The sequence below is a fragment of the Gossypium arboreum genome, chromosome 12 (assembly GCF_025698485.1).
Source record: "Gossypium arboreum isolate Shixiya-1 chromosome 12, ASM2569848v2, whole genome shotgun sequence".
Taxonomy (NCBI): Eukaryota; Viridiplantae; Streptophyta; class Magnoliopsida; order Malvales; family Malvaceae; genus Gossypium; species Gossypium arboreum.
In genome coordinates, this window is record NC_069081.1 from 111,190,135 (window position 1) to 111,210,731 (window position 20,597).

Genomic DNA, 20,597 nt, shown 5'->3' on the forward strand with positions numbered 1-20,597 from the left:
TAGTCAATTTGATTTCAACAATTTTGATTTTAATAATAGTTTTTCCAGTCAAATGGAAAAAAAAAACCATTGAAAAAAAGAAGAGATGAAGAAAAATAAAAGGAGATGAATAGTTTTTTAGTTAAGGTTTAGATTTAAAAATTTTAATTAATTAAAAATCTATTTTCATCCTGTTTAGAAATTCAAGTTGACACCTAAAATCTAGTTGGACTGCCACGTAAACGGAACTTAAAGGTAGAATGATCACTTCGTAATAAAATAATAACATAAGTGACTAAAATGTAAAATGGGACAAACAAAAATGACTATTTTTATAGATTAGCCAAATAAATCCATTAAAATAAATAAATGTAAATTATTTATACTCAAGCCCTTTGATTCCAATATTTTTAGAGTCTTTATTCTACTAATAGCTTAATACGTGTAAAATTCAAGTTTTCTTTTACTTTTCGTTTTTCTTTTTAATCAACACAAAGGATTACATTTTATTTCATTTGTTTTTAAATTGAGAACATTTTCTTTCAAACAGTTTTCTAGGATCAGATATATATATATATATATATATATCTTTATGCGGTAAGTGTTTAACCCGTACAATAATTGTATATATATATATTAATTATTTCTTAAAATTTTAAGAAAGATTTATAGCATTTTGAAAATAAATATGATTAAAAAATCAAAACATTAATGGTATAAAAGTAACAAAAGTAGATGAAAGAATAAAATGGTACACCAAATATTAAAAACTACCAACTCTCAACATAGCTACTAAAAATGAGACATCCATTTATTATAATCTAAAACAAATAATATATGTAATACAAGTCTTTTTTTTTCAAACTAGCTTTCATTTTTTTTTTTGTAACAAAATACTTCAAAGAATAGGGCATAAAGCTCTATTATAAGGTATTGAATGTAATATTCTATACCCGACTCGATCGATAGGTTCGGATATAAAATATCACATCAGCTCCAAAATAAACTACGAATAAATTTTAACTAAAATTTAAAACTAGCATAACTATAGCAGCCAAATATACTTTCTTAATCATTCATAACTCAGTTCACATAACATCAATAACAACTTAACATGCTTAATTGGTTGATTCGCGAAATTAAAACACCATAGTTACAAATTCTTACCTTAAGCTATTAATATGCAAACTTATAAGGAGATTAACTATCATGGTTTTTTTGCATTTAAAGAATTATTCATCAAGGAATATAATATAAGATTCAGACCCTGAGGTTTGACTTCTAGGTTGCCCCATTATATGTGTGTTGCAGATTAAGAACATAAGTTTAACAATGCTTGCATAAGTAGGGTTCACACAATCTTCCTGGCATACTCCTATCCTTTCTGGCATTAGCTCATCTTGAGAATTTATACACTTTTTGTATTGACATAATCCTCCATTTCTACCAATCATGCTAAAGGCTACAATGTAGATTGATTTTTTTTTTACTTACTCATTTGTACTGATTTCTGGCAAGGTGGAATATTACCTCTTTTGCCAGTAAAACATATGCGAATTACATTAGCAATTATTGTCATTGCATATTCACTTACGACAGATTAATTCCTGAAAACTTACGCATAGAGATTCATACTTGGAGAATTTCTCTTACATGCGGATTTACACTTAAAGTCTTATATATGTGAACTCTATCTTGGCGAACATATACCTGCAAACCTTACTTACAAACCTTTATAAATGGAATCATAATCACAGATTCATACATACGGGTTCTTACTTGTGAACTGCATCTTAAATAATAGTTGCTGCTAGACTCTTATTTGGCGTAGTCACTGCGGATTCTCATTTTAAAGATATTCCTTAGTGGACTCTTACGTGAAGAAGATCCTTGTGGTTTTGACTTAATATAACTAGCTCATACAAACTCTCGTAGCTTGAATATAATAATAAGCTTATGTGGTCTCTTGCTTGGATAATAATCTATGCTGACTCTTACGAAGAATAGTCTCTTTGATATATTAAACTTGAAACATGAATATAAAATCAATAGATTGTCATAGCTTGAATCATAATGATAAATCTAGTGGACTATCAAACATATGAATTCATATTGAAGATTAATGGGTGCGAACTCATATATGGAAAACTCATACATGCGAATCCATAAATGAATATTTACATATATATATGTACAGATTTTTATACGTAGATTGTTCTGCGGACTTTCTCATGAAGGAATTCCACATAAAACTATCATGAAACCCAAATAACAAGTCTGGCAGACTATCACGCATACGGATTCATAGAAGAAGATTCATGAATATGGCGGACTTTCATATGCGAATTTTGTTGCGGAATTCATATGGTGAATTCCCACATATAACTTTGACGTAAAGCTTAAAGATCAAGTTCGACGGACTTTCAAAACTTACATATGCCATAGCCATGGACATACTTATACACATGAGGCTTAAAGCCTTAGACTCCACAGAGTCTCTTACTTACATAGAACCCTTGTAGGGTTTTCATATACTTGTGTACATATATCTCCGTACAGTCCAACTGAACCTCCACAAAGCCGAATATCATGCATATACATTCTCCATACAATCCGCCCGAACCTCCACAAAGCCAGATAACACGTGGCACATAGTGCATGACGTGACATTTCTTCTTTTATCTGCCAATACATCCGTCTATACTCCACATATCATTCATTTTTATGATAAATATATAACAAGCATTCAATTGTTCATTCTATTAATAACACAATATAGATCATACCAAACATATCATCTAGTGGATCAATTCAATGATAACTTATCCAGTAATTATATTACCAGTGAAAGTATAACAAAATAATGAACTGAAACATGTAATCAAACATGCATATGTAAATCATCACTTTGCTTACTTAAATCGTACAACAAACATGTTGGAATATCGGGTTTGGAAAACGTGGCAGAAAATAAGTTTAAAGAAAAAATAGAGTTTTAAATTTTATTTTTCAAAACTAGAACTTGGTTGTCATATCTAAAGTGATAAACACTTTAATATTAAATTAAATTTAATATTAAGATAATCACTTTAATATTAAATTAATAAAATACTATCAAGATAAGTATTAAATTAAATTAAATATTAAATTTGTTAAAATAATATTATTTTTTGAATAGTTAATCTAAAATCAAATTATCTGATAGATCTCCAATAGGAGTCTAATTCTTCCACTGCTCAATTATCAAAGGACCACTCGTCGGCCACTGAAATGTTGCTGCCAGCGGCGATGGCACCATTGTGTTTGGTGGTGCCATCGCAGGTACGACACCTTCATGGCACCCTAAGTTGGTTCGGTCCAGGCTAGTGATAGCTCGACTAGTCCGATCCTACCACCGGTTAGACCATAGTTCAATCAATTTTTGGGTCTCAGTCTTGATTTTGGGTTATTGGCCCTAATATTTGATCTCAAATCCAATTTTAAAGTTCAATTACACATTAGACCAATTTTCTAACTTAAAAATAATTTTAAAAATATCATATTAATTTTAATTAATTTGATTAATTTAATTTTACATAATTAAATTTAATTTTCCCAAAAATCACTTAGATTTTCTAAATTAATTTTTCAAGAAAATTCTTTAATCAAATTCTCTAGTTGAACAATTCTCACGACCGCTTAATTTAATTCCACATCAAATAAATCGACTTAATTAAATTATTTTCAAAGTCATAGAATTTTCTTCTAGTTCAAATGTAGTTCGATCGAGTTTTTTTTTTTTGAGTTAGTGGTGGGACCAATCAGACATATACAATTAGGCTCGAGTAATTACAATTATGTCTAGAAGTATCGTTTCGATAATTTGTAATTTACTTAATCATGAAGTCAGACCACAAGAAGCACCATGATTGAAAACTCCTTATTGTATATTCTTTACGAAAACAACTCATCCAGTTGTTTTATCCACTGACCTAGTCATGTGTATGTTACTCTCATATGATATCATTGATTCCTTTGAGTTAAATTCGTTCACTCAATACAATCCTATTTTATCTTATTGTCACCATTGTATTTTCTTAATGATTAATATGATCACTATCAAAAAATGATTGTGATAAGTTGCTCATTCGAGAATGATCAACCTGTTGCCACGTTCCATATTTATCAATCTACACAATGTCAATAAGAGGATATCGTTAACTTTTTAATTAAGCTATGAATTTCATTGTTGCTAGTAAAGCCATGTCAAACACAAGTTATGTACCTAACATACTTGCTATGGGCTCGATCATCTTTAAAGTATAAGCCTCCACTTATATCAAAGTACATGAGTTACATATGCATGCTCAGTGACTAACTCAAGATTTAGGTAAATCACACCATGAATGTCACAAGTGAATTAATTCACAAACGAATTCAAAATTAATTCATCTTGGGTCCAGCCCAATTTATCATTCTTTCAATGAATACATCTATGTCTCTACCTGTGGAGTCAACTACTCTGATAGTGAAGACTAGCCATCTCACTAATTGAAATTGTAAAAGACATAATAATTATTCTAAGTATTTGAATCAAATGCTCACTTTGATTCTTTTACGGGATTATGGACTTGTTTAGATTATCTACTAAAGTAAGTTGTCTTTCTCACAATGTAAATGTTTTTACAGTGTCACTTATCATCAGTTTGAACTTAGACAATCAATGAGCTAATATTTGCTTGTCACAATTTCGCTATGGATGCAAAGACAAAAACACAAAATATATAATAGTGAAATTTAATCTTATTTATTCATTCATTGTTCAAATACATAGAAAATAATTACATGTTTATTACAATATGGACACATTTCTCAACAAAACAACCCTTAATAATTCAATCAATCATCAGCAGAACATGAAGTCAAACAGAATATAATAACACAATACTGATATATATATATATATATATATATATATACACCAAGAGTTTGAGTTTAGAAATTCACCAATAAAATACTTGAAAACTGGTACCAATTACACATGCTTAACTTTTCCTTATCACCTGAGCCTCCTCCTTATCAGTTAACTAAACATAATAATCATATCAAGATTAAAACGAAGGCATTCAAATGTAGGAAAACAATAGTTCATTTGCATGCAGAGAGAACTTAAAGGTTAGCTACAATAATAAACATCTTAGTACAAGCTCGATGAAATAAACTGAAATCTTCAATTTTTCTTCCCTTTTCTTCAATCAAAAGATACACAAAAAAACTTAGAAAGACTATTAGTTTACTAAATCCTCAATCACTTAAGTCTATACATTAATTTCTCCGCCCATGCAGATCGCTTCTTAACTTTTCTCTCTCTTTCCAAACAAACCAGAGAAGAAGATGGAAGAGAGAAAAAATGAATACCAGAATGAAAGAATCCTCCTATATATAGTCTTTCCACTACCTTTCCCCTAATCTCAAGTCGATCAGTATTATTAATACCTTTAATCATAATGTTTCCCATTAAAAGAAAACTCCTGGTTATATTGTAACGAAATTAAACTTGAATTGTAACTATTTACCAATCAGTTCGCAAGATTCTCATAATCATACTAGAACCCATTTAAATAGAAAGTTTTTCTAATTTAGTACCCATAATTGTCGTGGCACTTAACCTTTAATATTTTTGGATGTAACACTAAAGCCCATAAAAACAAATAAATGAAAGCAATATGAGCGCATGACAAGAGCTAAGCAATACCAAGAAACTGTATGAACCAAGATAAAACACAAGAAATTAATGTCGTTGTCACAAATTAAGTTGTATCATAGTCATCAACTATCAGGGCGAGACACAAGAATCAATATGTTTCATTCAGCATTGATGATCTTATCTTCCCCAAATCACACTAAGGTTTTTGAAAAGGCTGCATCCTTCTGATCAGACATAAACAAAAGGAGTTAGATGGTTAATGTAACGACCCGAATTTTACCGTTACCGAAAAAGTGTATTTTCGGGTCTTCGTTTCTAAAAAATGGATTCGTAAATATTTATTAAAAATATTTACGAAGTCAATTGAGTGGTTAATTAGAGTTTAATTAAGTAAATTTAGTTTAATTAAGAGTAATTAGGAAAAATGACTAAATTGAATAAAGGATGAAAGTTGAATTGTAGATTAAAAGAAAATGAAGAGGACCAAAATGGCAATTATGCCATTTGTCCTAAGTGAGTGACATAAACATAAAAATCTGAGATTTTTATGTGTTAAAATATATATTAAATTATTATTATATTATAGTATATTATATTATATATTATATTATATAAATAAGTAAAGAAACATAAGAAAGAGATGAAAGCAAACGAAGCAGAGAAAAAGCAGGGAGAAAAGAAAGAAAGAAAAAGAAAAAGGAAAATTTGGGTTTCAAGGCTCAAAGTTTAATTTGAAATCTCGGCTAAGAAAGGACAAGACAAAGTCAACGGGAGTTAGCTCGAAAATTACGGTTTGTATTTCTATAATCCGAACCTAATACTTAATTGTTGAATTTATTTCTTAATATGTATATTAAGTGTTTTGAAGTAAGAATTATTGTGTTTTGCAAATGAAATGGATTGATATAGTATGTGATGAATTTATTGAATTTATATTGATTGAATTGGCGTATATATATATAGATATATATATTGAATGTTGAATATAGATTGATTATTTGAATTGAATTGAAATATAAATTGTTTGAAAATTTTAAATATGAGATTTGTGATATTTGGATATTTGTTATTGAAAAGTGAATTGAATTGTATTGAATTATGAATTTATGTGATTAATTAAAATGTGTATTGATTGAAAAAAATTGAAAGTGAATTGAATACCTATTAATGATGTCGGGTGAGTCGGATATAGTTGGCATGCCATAGGATTGGAAGTGGTCGGGATTCTTCGACCTCGAGTCGATGAGACACTGGGTGTCACTATATTTCTTCGGATAGATTCGATGAGGTCTGGGTACAAACTTTACTTGGCTAGGCCGATGAGACATTGGGTGTCAAATATTGCTTGAACTATCCGATGAGGCACTGGGTGCCATATTGGTGTGTTTGGTTGGATCCGTGTATCCGCCAAGGTCCGAGTCTTGTTAATAGGGGTAAATAAGTGAAAAGATAAGTCGAGTGAATTTGATTGATTGAGCTATTGGAATGAAATGAGAAATTGAATTGAGAATTGAAATTGAGATATGAGATTGAAAACATGAACCAAAAGGTTCATGAAATGAGTGAAGTTCAAATGGATGATGATTGATGTTAGAATGAATTAAAATGGTATATTGTTAAGAAGTAAAGTGTGAAAACAAGTGAATTGTGAATATATTGTATAGAATTTATACGGTAAGTAAATGAAAAGAATTGAACAAATATGTTATTGTGTTTGTTATATGACTTGTATAGAATTTATATGGTAAGTAATTGAAATTTTATCTATAAAACAAATAAATGAATACTTATAATTGTTATTGTGATTTTAAGTTTAATTGTTATATTATTAAGTGTTCGGATTATGGAAATACCACTGAGTATACCATACTCATTGACGGTTTGTTTCGTCTTGCAGGTTTTGTAGTGACGTAAAAAAATTTTAGTTTCGCTTGGTCGCTAATTGTGGTGATTTATTAAACATTTGAAAACCAACTTTCGATTTTATTAACAAAGGGAGTCGCCACCGATCTTTTTTCAGGTGTGATCGGACACCTAATAAATCATCCTTTTTAGAAAAGAAAACTTATTCTTGCACAAAAATGAAGGCGAATTTAGGTCTACGTCAAAAGCCAAAGTAAAGTTGGGTTCGAGTTGATTCTGTGAGGAAGGTATTAGCACCCTCGACGCCCAAAATTGGTATCTTATTAAACAAGTATTGTCTTAATTTTCAAAATTGCAAGTTCAAAGTAACATTGAATCGTGATCCGATCAAAACACGAGAAATTTCAAGTTTCGTTTTCTTTTGAGAAGGACGTACCGTTTTAACACGAGTCGATTGATATTCACCCAACATAGCGATGAAATCAATGACTTAATATTAAATCGGCATGTTGCCTTATTTATTGAAATTAAAAATTATGAGTAAAACATTATTTAAAATAAGAATTAAGTAAATAATACAAAACAACGATGCAATTAATAATGAAATGTTAAAAGCGAGAATATTAAAACAACAATATTAATATTTACAAAAAAATAGAAATGATGTACTACCAATATAATAAGAAAAATAATATATTCATAATGACAATAGAAAATAACAATATATACATAAAACATACATATACATATATATATATATACATGACATACCAAAATGAAAATATACAACATATATTAAAAATATTAATAACAGAAAAATATATTTTATATATATATGCTAACGACACTATATGAATATGTACTTATATGTATTAAAAATATCTACATATATAATGGACATGTACTAATAATGATAATAAGAGTAATAATAAAAGACGCATATATATCAAATAATACATAATAATTTAAAACAAAATAGTAAGTAACAATAGAGAAAATGATAAATATAATAATAAATATAACGATATATGAAAATAATACTATATAAAGAAAAGAATATATATACTCCTATAATAAAATATGTGTACTAATATTAATAATAAATATAATAGGGATAAAATAAATATAATAATATATACATGATATGGTATTAAAAATACATATATATATAATAGTATTTGAGTATGTACATGAGACAATATAAAATATATACATGGAAATATACAAGAAGTATACAACTAATAACATTAAGAATATATATATAATATAAATATAATATATACAATATACACATATGATAAAAACTATTAATATGTACATGTATATCTACATACACATTAAGTAAAAGTACTAATGCTAACAATATTAATAATAAATATAATAATAGATATATATGCATACAATAGTAAGAAACGGAACATAAAGAAAATATATATATATATATAGCTAAATATAATATAATAATAACAATATATAAAAATAATAGTGATAACGATATTACATATATAACATGATTAATATTTAAAGCTAAATTAAATAGCAAAATAATATGAAATCTAAGGTAAATCTGAAAAATAAATGAAAAAAGAAGAGAGAGGAAGAGAGAAGGAGGGGAAGGGAATCCGGCCAAAGGCGATCAATAACCGACAAATCGACCGCCGTCAAGTGGCGTATTAACCACCATGATGATGGCGAAAAATGTAATTTTTTTATATTTGTTTTGTATATATATTTTTATTATATTTTTTTATTATGATGTATATATATAGATTAATAGATTCGGAAAAAGGAAAAAATAAAAAATAAAAATAAGAGTAAAATAATAAAGGAGATAAAATCACCTTTAGGTATTTTTTGAAGATAAATTCTTTGTATTGATCAAAATTCCCTCCTCCTCTTTTACATGATTTTTGAATGGCTTTTTATAGCCATCTTTTACATGATTTTCTATTTTTTTTTCTATTTTGTAGGTGGTGGTGGTAGACAATGGGAGGAAAAATGGGGCAAGTGGGAAAGTGGTTAGGTAGCTAGGTTTTTTTATTTTTTATTTTTTTGTTAGGTTTTTCTTTTTTCTTCTTTTTTTTTTTTGGGTTAGGTTTTCTTTTTTTTTTTTTTTTTTTTTGGGTTAGGTTTTTTTTGGGGGGCTTAATGGGTTTTTGAATTGGGTTTAATGTTTAGATTTTGTAATGGGTTTGGGTAGATGTAAATGGGTCATGAGTTAAGGGTTTTAGTGGGTTTAGAGGTTTGGTTGGGTTTTGATGAAATCGGGCCCGGGCAATTTGGGCTTCTACAGCTGCCCCTCTTTGCTCATTGTCGTGCAACAGGAATAGAGCAAAGACTTTCAAGGAAGACCAAATTTGCCCAGTCTTGCTAGGTCTTGACTTGCTTTAGAACTCTTCTTGTTTAGTTAGTCCCTTTTTAGTCCACCGCATCTTGTAGCTTTGGTTCACTCCACTGCATCTTATGATATACGCCTTGTAGCTTCAATCTATTCCAATGTAACTTCAAGGATATGAAATTTATGGCTTCATCTACTTCACTTGTAACTTCGAAAAGGTGAGATCTACAACTTCAATCTTCTTTTCTATCGCTTCAGTGAGATAAGGTTTGTGGTCTTTTCTTCTGCGACTTCAGAAAGGCAAGATCTGATGCCCTCAATCAACTCCACTGCAACTTTAAGGAGACAGAATCTGACGTCTTCAATCAGCTTCAATCTTTATTCTCTTCTCGGCATGTGATCCTCTCGCAATATGAGTTGATTTTTGAAACTTATCTTGAAAAGCAGATTTTGAAAATACCTCGACATGTGACTCGAGGCTCAACTCACCTCTCGCAGAAATTACAAGCTCAACTCACCTTTCGCAATATAGATTGAAAAAAATACCACAGTGTGTGATCTGAAGCTCAACTCACCTCTCACAATATGAGTTGATTTTTTTTTTTTTTTGAAAACAGAAATTGAAAATACCTCAACGTGTCTTGAGGCTCAACTCATTTCTCGCAATATGAGTTGAATTTTGAAAACAGAAATTGAAATTACCTCAGCGTGTCCCGAGGCTCAACTCACCTCTCGCAATATGAGTTGATTTTTTGAAAGACAAAAATTGAAAATACCTCGGCGTGTGACCTGAGGCTCAACTCGCCGCTTCATAATCTGAGTTGATTTTTTGACAACAGAAATTGAAATTACCTCAGCGTGTCCTGAGGCTCAACTCACCTCTCGCAATATGAGTTGAAATTAAAACACAAAAATTAAAAATACCTCAGCGTGACCTGAGGTTCGACTCACCTCTAGCAATATGAGTTGATTTTGAAAAACAAAATAAAAAGGCTTAACTCACCTCTCGCAATATGAGTCAATTTAAAACTAAAAATACCTCAGCGTGCCCCGAGGCTCAACTCACTTCTCAATATGAGTTGATTTTGAAAAAGTAGAAATTAAAAGGTTCAACCCACCTCTCATAATATGAGTTGATTCTTGACAAACAGAAATTGAAATTACCTCAGCGTATCCTGAGGCTTCACTCACCTCTCGTAATATGAGTTGAAATTAAAACACAAAAATTGAAAATACCTCAGCGTGACCTGAGGCTCGACTCACCTCTAGCAATATGAGTTGATTTTGAAAAACAAAAATAAAAAGGCTTAACTCACCTCTCGCAATATGAGTCAATTTAAAACTAAAAATACCTCAGCGTGCCCCGAGGCTCAACTCACTTCTCGCAATATGAGTTGATTTTTGAAAACAACAATTAAAAATACCTCAACGTGTCTTGAGGCTCAACTCATCTCTCGCAATATGAGTTGAGTTTCCTTAAAAAGCATGAATTAAAAATATCAAAATACCAAAACACATCCTTTGGTAGAATTCGGTGTCTTTTCCTTTGATTCAGTCGACTCTCATTCAAGATTTCTTGCTCGTTGGAGTACTGTATATGTCATGTATGATGTTATCATGATATGCACATGTTTGTCTTAAATGCTTTTATGCCTACATGATTATGCAATGCTCCTTAAGCATGTTTGTCGTATGTCCATTTAGCCACGATTGTTGAGGATCTGTGTTCATTGCTTTGATTCTCGACTTTCTCTTGAGCCTTATACATCTTCAAGCTTCACGAGTAATCGACGTTTCTCGAGATATCATTCTTACGCTTGATTGAACTTTGTTCTTACTTTGAGACTCTTGTGCTTATCAAATTTTCATCCGGTAATGCTTAACATTTCTTTTGTTTGGAGTATGTCATTTCACCATTTATCATGTAAATAATGAGATGCATGAAAAAGGTCGATAGGGACAAAATGATATTTCATATTCATCTATTTCAAATGTGGCAAACAAAGCAAGTTAAACAATGAGAGTAAAAATGTCAAAAGAAAGAAAGGATCGTATTCAGCGGATACAAATGCTCTAGATATTCAACACATGAACTCTTCCTCGTTCCTCAATCAAAAATCTTTTTGGTAGCGGCTTCTTGCGTAAAAGATTTCAAGCTTTCAGAAATGCTTCAAATACTGTAGCCTCACTACTTGACCTATCGTTCGACCGCCAGGTTTGTTTCATTAGGACGCCCTCTCGGGTTTTCATCCTAATCTTTTTGTAATAATCAAGACGCCATTTTCGGGTTTTCGCCTCGATCTATTTTTTTTTTTTTAAGATGCCATTTTCGGGTTTTCATCTTAAGCATAATATTTCTTCACAGCATCTGAGTTCACTGGATTCGACAACTCTTTCCCATCCATCTCGGCAAGGATCAAAGCTCCTCCTGAGAATGCCTTCTTTACGACGTACGGTCCTTCCCAGTTTGGTGCCCATTTCCCTCGCAGATCTTTTTGTATTGGGAGAATTTTTCTCAGCACGAGTTCTCCTTCATGGAATTCTCTTGGTCGTACCTTCTTCTCATGGGCTGCTATCATTCTTTTTTGGTACATCTGCCCGTGACAAATTGCCCTGAGACGCTTTTCTTCAATGAGGTTCAGCTGATCATATCGAGCTTGCACCCATTCTGCTTCTTCTAACTTTGATTCCATTAAAACTCGTAGAGAAGGGATCTCAACCTCGATAGGTAGCACAGCTTCCATTCCATTTTTTGAAGAAAGGAGTTGCTCCCGTAGATGTTCGTACAGATGTGCGATATGCAAACAAAGCAAATGGAAGCTTCTCGTGCCAATCTTTAAACGTCTCAGTCATTTTCCCAATGATCCTCTTAATATTTTTATTGGCTGCTTCAACAGCCCCGTTTATCTTTGGGCGATAGGGCGAAGAGTTATGATGCTTTATTTGGAATTGCTCGCATACTTCCTTCATCATATTGTTATTCAGATTCATGGCGTTATCTGAAATGATTCTTTCAGGTAAACCATATCGACAAATGATTTCCTTCTTCAAAAACCTGCAAACTGCAGTCTTGGTCACATTGGCAAACGAAGCGGCTTCTATCCATTTTGTGAAGTAATCAATGACCACAAAAATGAATCGATGTCCATTAGAAGCTTTCGGGAAAATAGGCCCTATGACATCCATGTTCCACATAGAAAAAGGCCACGGAAAAGTCATGACGTGAAGCGGCGAAGGGGCTACATGAATTTTATCGCCGTAGATTTGACATTTGTGGCATTTTCTGGAAAAACTAATGCAGTCGCTTTCCATCGTCAACCAGTAGTAACCGAGTCTCATAATCTTTCTGGCCATACTGAAACCATTTGCATGTGTCCCACAGATTCCTTTATGGACATCTTCAAGTATCTTTCTGGCTTCAACATCATCCACGCATCTCAAAAGTACTTGATCCTTTCCTCTTTTATCTGAGATATCCCCATCAAGAACAAATCCATTGCCATTCTTGATTGTTCTTTTGTCGTTCTCATTCGCTTGTTCGGGATAGCTTTGATTCTTGATATATTCTAAGATATCATGGAACCATGGCCGTCCGTCTGCCTCTTTCTCAATGCTACAACAGTGTGCAGGGACATCGTATATGCTCATTTTGAGGGGCATTATTTACCTTCTTTACTTGCTTTGAACATTGAAGCCAAAGTGGCCAAGGCATCACCAATTGGTTTTCTTCTCATGGAAGTAATGAAAAGTTATTTCTTTGAATTCTTTGATCAATTCACTACTAAATCAACTGTACTTAATCAATTTTGGGTCCTCACTTCCCACTCTTCACGGTTTGGTAAACCACTAGGGTTTGAGTCCCGTACACCTCTAACATTTCGATGTTTCATTCAATGGTACACGAAGTCCCATGATCTGAGCCTCATATTCTGCTATGTTATTGGTACGAAGAAATTCATCTTGCGTTGAGCGGATAATGATTCCCGTTTGATGATACCAGGATTGCTCCAATTCCATGCCCTAAAGCATTTGACGCACCATCAAAGCACATCTTCCATGACTTCTCTTTTGATGACTCGGATTCCATTTCTGTGATGCACATTAAGTCTTCGTCTGGGAAATCAAATTTTAAGGGCTCATATCCCTCCGTCATTCGAGTCGCTAAGAAATTAGCTATTGCGCTCCCTTTTATTGACTTCTGACTTACATAGGCAATGTCATATTCTGATAGGAGGATCTGCCATCGTGCCATTCTTCCTGAGAGTGCCGGTGATTCCATCATGTATTTTATTGGGTCTAGCTTTGAAATTAGCCATGTCGTATGATACAACATATATTGTCTGAGTCTCCGAGCTACCCAAACCAGAGTGTAACAGTATTTTCAATGGATGAATACTTTACCTCATATTCATGAACTTTTTCTTGAGGTAGTAGATCGCCTTTTCTTTCTTTTTCGACTCGTCGTGTTGCCCAATCGCAACCCATTGAATTTTCAAACACAGTTAAATACAATATCAATGGTCTTCCCGGAGTTGGTGGTACTAACACTGGAGGACTAGACAAATATTGCTTTATTTTATCAAAGGCCAACTGGCATTCCTCATTCCATTCTCTAGGGTTATGTCTTCGAAGAAGTCGAAAGATTAGGTCGCATTGGTTGGTAAGTCGAAGCGATAAATCGAGGCGATGTAATTTAATCTCCTAAAATCTTCTAACTTCCTTTTGCGTCTTGCGAGATGGCAACTCTTGAATGACTTTTATTTTAACTGGATCAACCTCGATACCTCTTTCACTGACAATGAAGCCTAGCAACTTCCCCGAGGTAGCCCCAAACGTACATTTGGCTGGATTGAGCTTTAACTGGAACTTTCTCACTGTCGAACAACTTATTGAGATTCACTACATACTCTTCTTCCCTCGGATTTAGCAATCATATCGTCGGCGTAGACCTCTATTTCTTTATGCATCATGTCATGGAATAACGTCACCATAGCCTCGATATGTTGCTCCAAAGCATTCTTTAACCCGAATGGCATCACCTTGTAGCGAACGTTCCCACATTGTTATGAAGGTAGTTTTCTCCATATCCTCGGGGCCATCTTGATCGATTATACCCGAGAATCCATCCATGAAAGAAAATAATGAATGTTTTGCTGTGTTGTCCACCAACGTATCAATATGTGGCAAGGGAAAATTATCTTTTGGGCTTGCTCGATTCAGGTCACGGTAATCCACGCACATTCGTATTTTGCCATCTTTCTTTGGTACCGGGACTATGTTAGCCACCCATTCTGGATATTTGGAGGCTTGTAGGAAGCCAGCATCAAATTGCTTATTGACTTCCTATTTTATTTTCAACAGCATTTCGGGTCTCATCCGTCTTAATTTTTGCTGGATAGGCTTGCATTCTAGCTTTAATGGGAGCTTATGGACCACTAAATCTTCATCTAGTCCTGGCATGTCCTGGTATGACCATGCGAAAACGTCTTTGTACTCACGGAGTAAAGTGATCAAACTATGCCTGGTACTCTTTGAAATAGAAGTCCCAATCTTCACTTCTTGTTTCCTCTCTTCAGTGCCCAAATTTATTGTTTCCACAGATTCTTCATGAGGCAAAATCTGTTTATCCTCTTGTTCCACCATTCTTAATAATTCAGGAGACGAGACATAATCTTTAGCATTTTCTTCGGCTTCAAATTCTCTTAAGCAAACAGCCTTCTCAAAATCAATTTCAAGATTTGTAACGGGCTTATTCATGTCGTCAATATCTGAGCACCTGAAAGTTGAATGGAAAAGGAAGCTATAGAGGGACATCCAAGTATTGGAAACAACAAACAAAATATTATGTCGTGGCAATGAGGCAAATGTAAGAATAGGCTATGAAATGAGAAAATGATTAGTGATAATGTGAAAAATCGTGACAAAATGCATCTCCATTGATATTCATGATAAAGAGCGAATGCAAGTTCTTACAAAAGAATTCTATTATATCTAAGGACACAATAGAAGGTTAATGTTTAGCATTACTCTGAAGACTTATAAACTACAAGAAGCTCCTCGGCTGTCCAATTGTTCAACACGAAACCAGGAAGGCAAGGGCGTATCCTCGAGACATCTTTACTTGGACTAGCTCCTTTGTCAATGACATTTATCTTGACATTCGAAAACCCTTTCAATTAACTTGACATGTTTCGTGGATCATCTTGTCCAGGTACATCATTCCATGAGATGTAAATGTTTTTGACAAAGGAGGGTACTCTATTGGTTCCCATTCTGGTTCTCGGCCCAAAGTTCTTACAATTCTTCTTTCTTGATCCTTCTTCCACTATCTTCTTCTTTGACGTATGTCAGGCTGGAACCCCAAACCATATCGGGCCTTGTGGTGCACTGGCTTTAAAGCTATAACTATTCCTTGCAGATGTCTCCCTAAACCTCTTCTCGCACGAGCTCCCTTTCCTACGGTCAACTTGACGCCCATTCTGGTATTTCTTGATAGTGTTGGCATCGGAATTCTGTTTCCTCGGCGACGAAAGTGGCATTGGCGAATTCAAGGGATCGAAAGGAACATTCCACTGCGTCCTTGCTTACTTCCGTATATGGCACATCGGCGAGATAGATGCAACAATGTCTTCTTCACCTCGATTGTGACCAAACGACCATCCATGATGAACTTTACTTTTGATGGAGAGAGGGCGAACTGCTCCAAAGAGAATGGATCGAGGCCTTCCCAAAAGGCGTTATAAGAGGTGTAATGTCCATGACTTAGAACTCGACATCATAAATGTAAGGGCCCACTTCCAAAAGGATTTCGATCTTTCCCATGACTTGGCGCCTCGTCCCGTCGAATGCCCTTACCGTGGAATGACAGGGCCTTAAGTAGGACAAATCCATCGGTATTCTGGAAAGCGTGGCCAATGGCATGACATTTAACGCTGACCCATTATCGATGAGTACGTTTGGTATTATGTACCCCTTGCAACGAGTCGTGATATGCAGCGCTTTCACCAAGCCTCTACCATTTGGCGGTATCTCATCGTCACTAAAAGAGATGAAATTGTCCGCATTCAGATTGTTTACCCACCTATCAAGCTTTTCGACGATATGTTGTTGGCCACATAAGCAATTTAACACCTTCAATAAAGCATTCGGTGTGGCTCAAATTTAACGATGAGATAGAATCGAGATTCGCTACCGGTGCTTGCTCAATTGTTCCACCACACTATACTCGCTGTGCTTAATAAATTTCAAGAATTCTTGAGCTTCTTCCTCATTCACAGGCTTTTTAGTTTCTTGCACGGGTGGAATTTCTTGCTCGACTTCGACTCCGTGCATCACTGCTTTCCCTTTTTACTTCAAGTCGCTACTTTTCTTTATCGGTTCAACTTCTTTAGAATAGCACCGTCCACTGCGGGTAAAATGACCTACTTCCCCAATGTCTTCAGTTGTGGCTTCAAGCTTTTCACCTTCAGGTGTAACGATGTTGACATCGTACTTCCACGGTACTGTTTTATTGTCCTTATAAGGGAAAGGAGATGGTACTTCAATTATCATTTTTGGTTTCACCGTCTCCATCTTCGCGTCATAATAGATTATTAACGGTCGGTCGGCACTATATAGGAAACCTGATGATTGATTGTGAGAGGCACATATTTCTCCACTATCAGCCTCTTTGGCTTTACAAAAAATCCCAATCTCCTTATTGTCCATCATACTTTGCAGTACACTTCTGAATTCCTCACAGGACTGAATGTTATGCTCCCCAATACCATGGAGCTCGCAAAAGCTGTGACCTTTTGCATCTTTTCCTTTGGATACTCCGTTAAAACAACAGAGCAACCCCTTCTCACTTAGTACCTCCCAAATTCTCTGCAGAGGTGTTCTTACTTCAGAAACTCATCTTCTACTTTGTCGTTTATCCTCCTCTCCTACTGCGCTCACATTCCCTTCGATGTGATTTGGGAATGGATTCCCGGTCGTACTGCCAGTACCATCAAATCGCAAAATACCGCGTCGATGAGCCCTTGAACTCTCCTTTTGAAAGCAAGACAGGTTCTCGATGAGAATGCCTCGGTTCCCGCATGGTATGCACAACTAGCGTTTGGATCGTACCATTTGGGTATGGAAGTTTAAGGGGCCATGTAATGGGGAGATATCAATTGTTTCTCCAAAGTTTTGGGTACAATTTCCCATACGACACGAGGATGGGGTAATTGCGGTCTCTCGGCATTATGCCTTCTTGATCTTGGTTCGTTTCGGGTTGGCTTTGGTAGTCACCGTGTTTTGTGGGAAAGTGGTGATGGGTCTTTGGTTGTTAAATGGCGTATCTGGGTAGGACGGATATGGTGCTTGGTAGTAAGGGGTTTGAGGGGATAATAGAAATTGGGGTGGATAATTTGAGGTCGGGGTTGGTTAGGATACTGAATTGGGAATGTAACGACTCCAGTTCCCACCATGTGGGCTTCGGCTCTTTCTTCCTTCTGGTCTTGCTTTTCTTGAGCCTTGATCCTTCCATTCTACCGCTCTTGACGGCATTCTCTATGAGTTCACGGATATTACGATATCCGAAAAATCCTTCGTAGCACTTCCCACCACTTGTCATAGAATGGTACTTTCAAAGTATTGATGAAAAGGATGTTATCTCGGTCTTAGTCGGTGGAGGCTCCACTTGAGCCGAGATATCTCTCCATCTTTCTTGACATTGTCTAAAGGATTCTGCTGGTTTCTTCTCCATCATTTGCAAGGTCATACGATGCGGCACTATGTCCGATACATGCTTGTCTTTGCTTTCATAAAATCTCGACGCCAAGTCCTTCCAGATCGAATCTTTTCTCTACTAAGTTGATTGTACCACCAAGAAGAGTCGACCTGTTAGACTATCTTGAAAGCAATGTATGAGTAGTTTATCCTCGTTCACATAACCGGTCATTTTCGGCAAAACATGACCAGATCGCCTTTGGACATCTCGTGCCATCGTATTTTTCAAATCGGGCACCTTGAACTTGGAGGAGAACTAGATCGGGCACCAAATCGAGCTCTTTGGCACTTAGTGCAGAGAAGGCTTCAGACCCTCTATTGCTTTGAGTCTTTCCTCTAAGCTCCTATACTTCTCTTGAGCCCCATGATCGTCCATTCTCAACTTTGGCTATTTCATCTGGATCGTCCAAATCTGGAACAATTGGATTGGCAGGATTAGCCCCAGAATTTGATATGAATATTCCTTGCCCTAAATGAGTATGTGGCACCGGCCGTTGCTCTGGGTCTATGGGTTTTTCTTGGGTGTACCCTTTTTGTGCTGCGCGGGCGTGTGGTGGAGTGAATCCGGGGGGATAGGGCGGGCCTTGATTGTGATTAACTCTTGATCGAGATTCCTCAATGTCAGGGCTCCGCATGGGTCCCTTTTCTTTGACTAAAGCTGACATCATCTCCATCATCTTGGCCATTTGATCTCTTTGCTCGAGTGATTCCTCTCGAGATCTCACCATTAGGTATCTCGTTTCTCGTTGTGATTTGGCCAGTTGCTCTTGTAATTCCTTTTGAGCCCTTTCCAACCTTTCAATTTTCTCATTGAATTCAGCCTCTATCACTCTAGCTTGTCGGTAGCGTTTTATACTGGATGACGTGGTTCCGATCTTGTGGTATTACAACTGCGAATTATATATTTTGTCTTCAGCGATCGAGTATGGGATATGCAATGTATGAATGAATGCATGAATGAATGCATGAATGTCAAAATGTTAGTTATGCAAAGAATGCAAAAAATTGGTGTTGATTTCAAGATAGCCCCATATTTAGGCATTTCATTTATCAACATAGTCCATTACACAAAGTTTTCATTTCTCCAACGGTTACACAAATTTCCTAGCCGCATTGCCTTGTTTCTTCACTTGCTCTAAAAACTCTGATATGCTTGATCTTTGGCTCGGAGGGAATTGGCAACTGAGAACTTCGGCTTCATCTGATAATTGAACAACTTGCATAGCCGCCTTGCGAATTTCATTGATCAAGAACTTGAGTTGCATTTCTTTTTCTTTGAGAGTTCCTTCATACGCGTGAATGTCTCTATCGTACTACTCACTCTTTTCTTCTAGAGCCTTCAGGAGGTTATCTAATTGTTGTTGACGAGATTGCAGCATGTTTTCTAGATCTCGTGTTTTCCTTTTTAATTCTTGATGTTCAGATTGACTATTCGCAAATTCTGCAGTTATCATTTCATACTCGGCGTTCTTCCTTCTTAATTCTATCACAGTGCGCGCAGCCTTTTCCTCCTCTTTCTTTGCTTTTCCCTTCCAAAATTCCATTTGTAACACTCCTTACCCGAGACTGTTTCCAGAATCGAGCACGAGGCATTACTAAACTTATTCTATCCCTTAAATAGGTTTAAATTGTTTATTTAAGCATTTCGGAATGTGCTGCCATTCTGCGTCGTAGTCGCCTAAAAATTCATATCTTGAGTTCCGAAACTCGAAATTAAGATCCGTAAATTTTTCCTGAAACTAGACTCATATATATATCTACTAATTTTTTTCATAGATTTTTGACTTGGCCAATTAGTACAGTTTATTAGTTAAAATTTCCCCTGTTTCAAAACTCGACTGCACTAACCTCTTGTTACTACGAACCATGTTTCTTCCCGTACAAAATTCATATCACTAAGCCGTTTATTTCTCTTAAAACTAGACTCAACAAGGATTATAACCATATAAAGTATACCTTCTAATTAGTTTTGTAAAA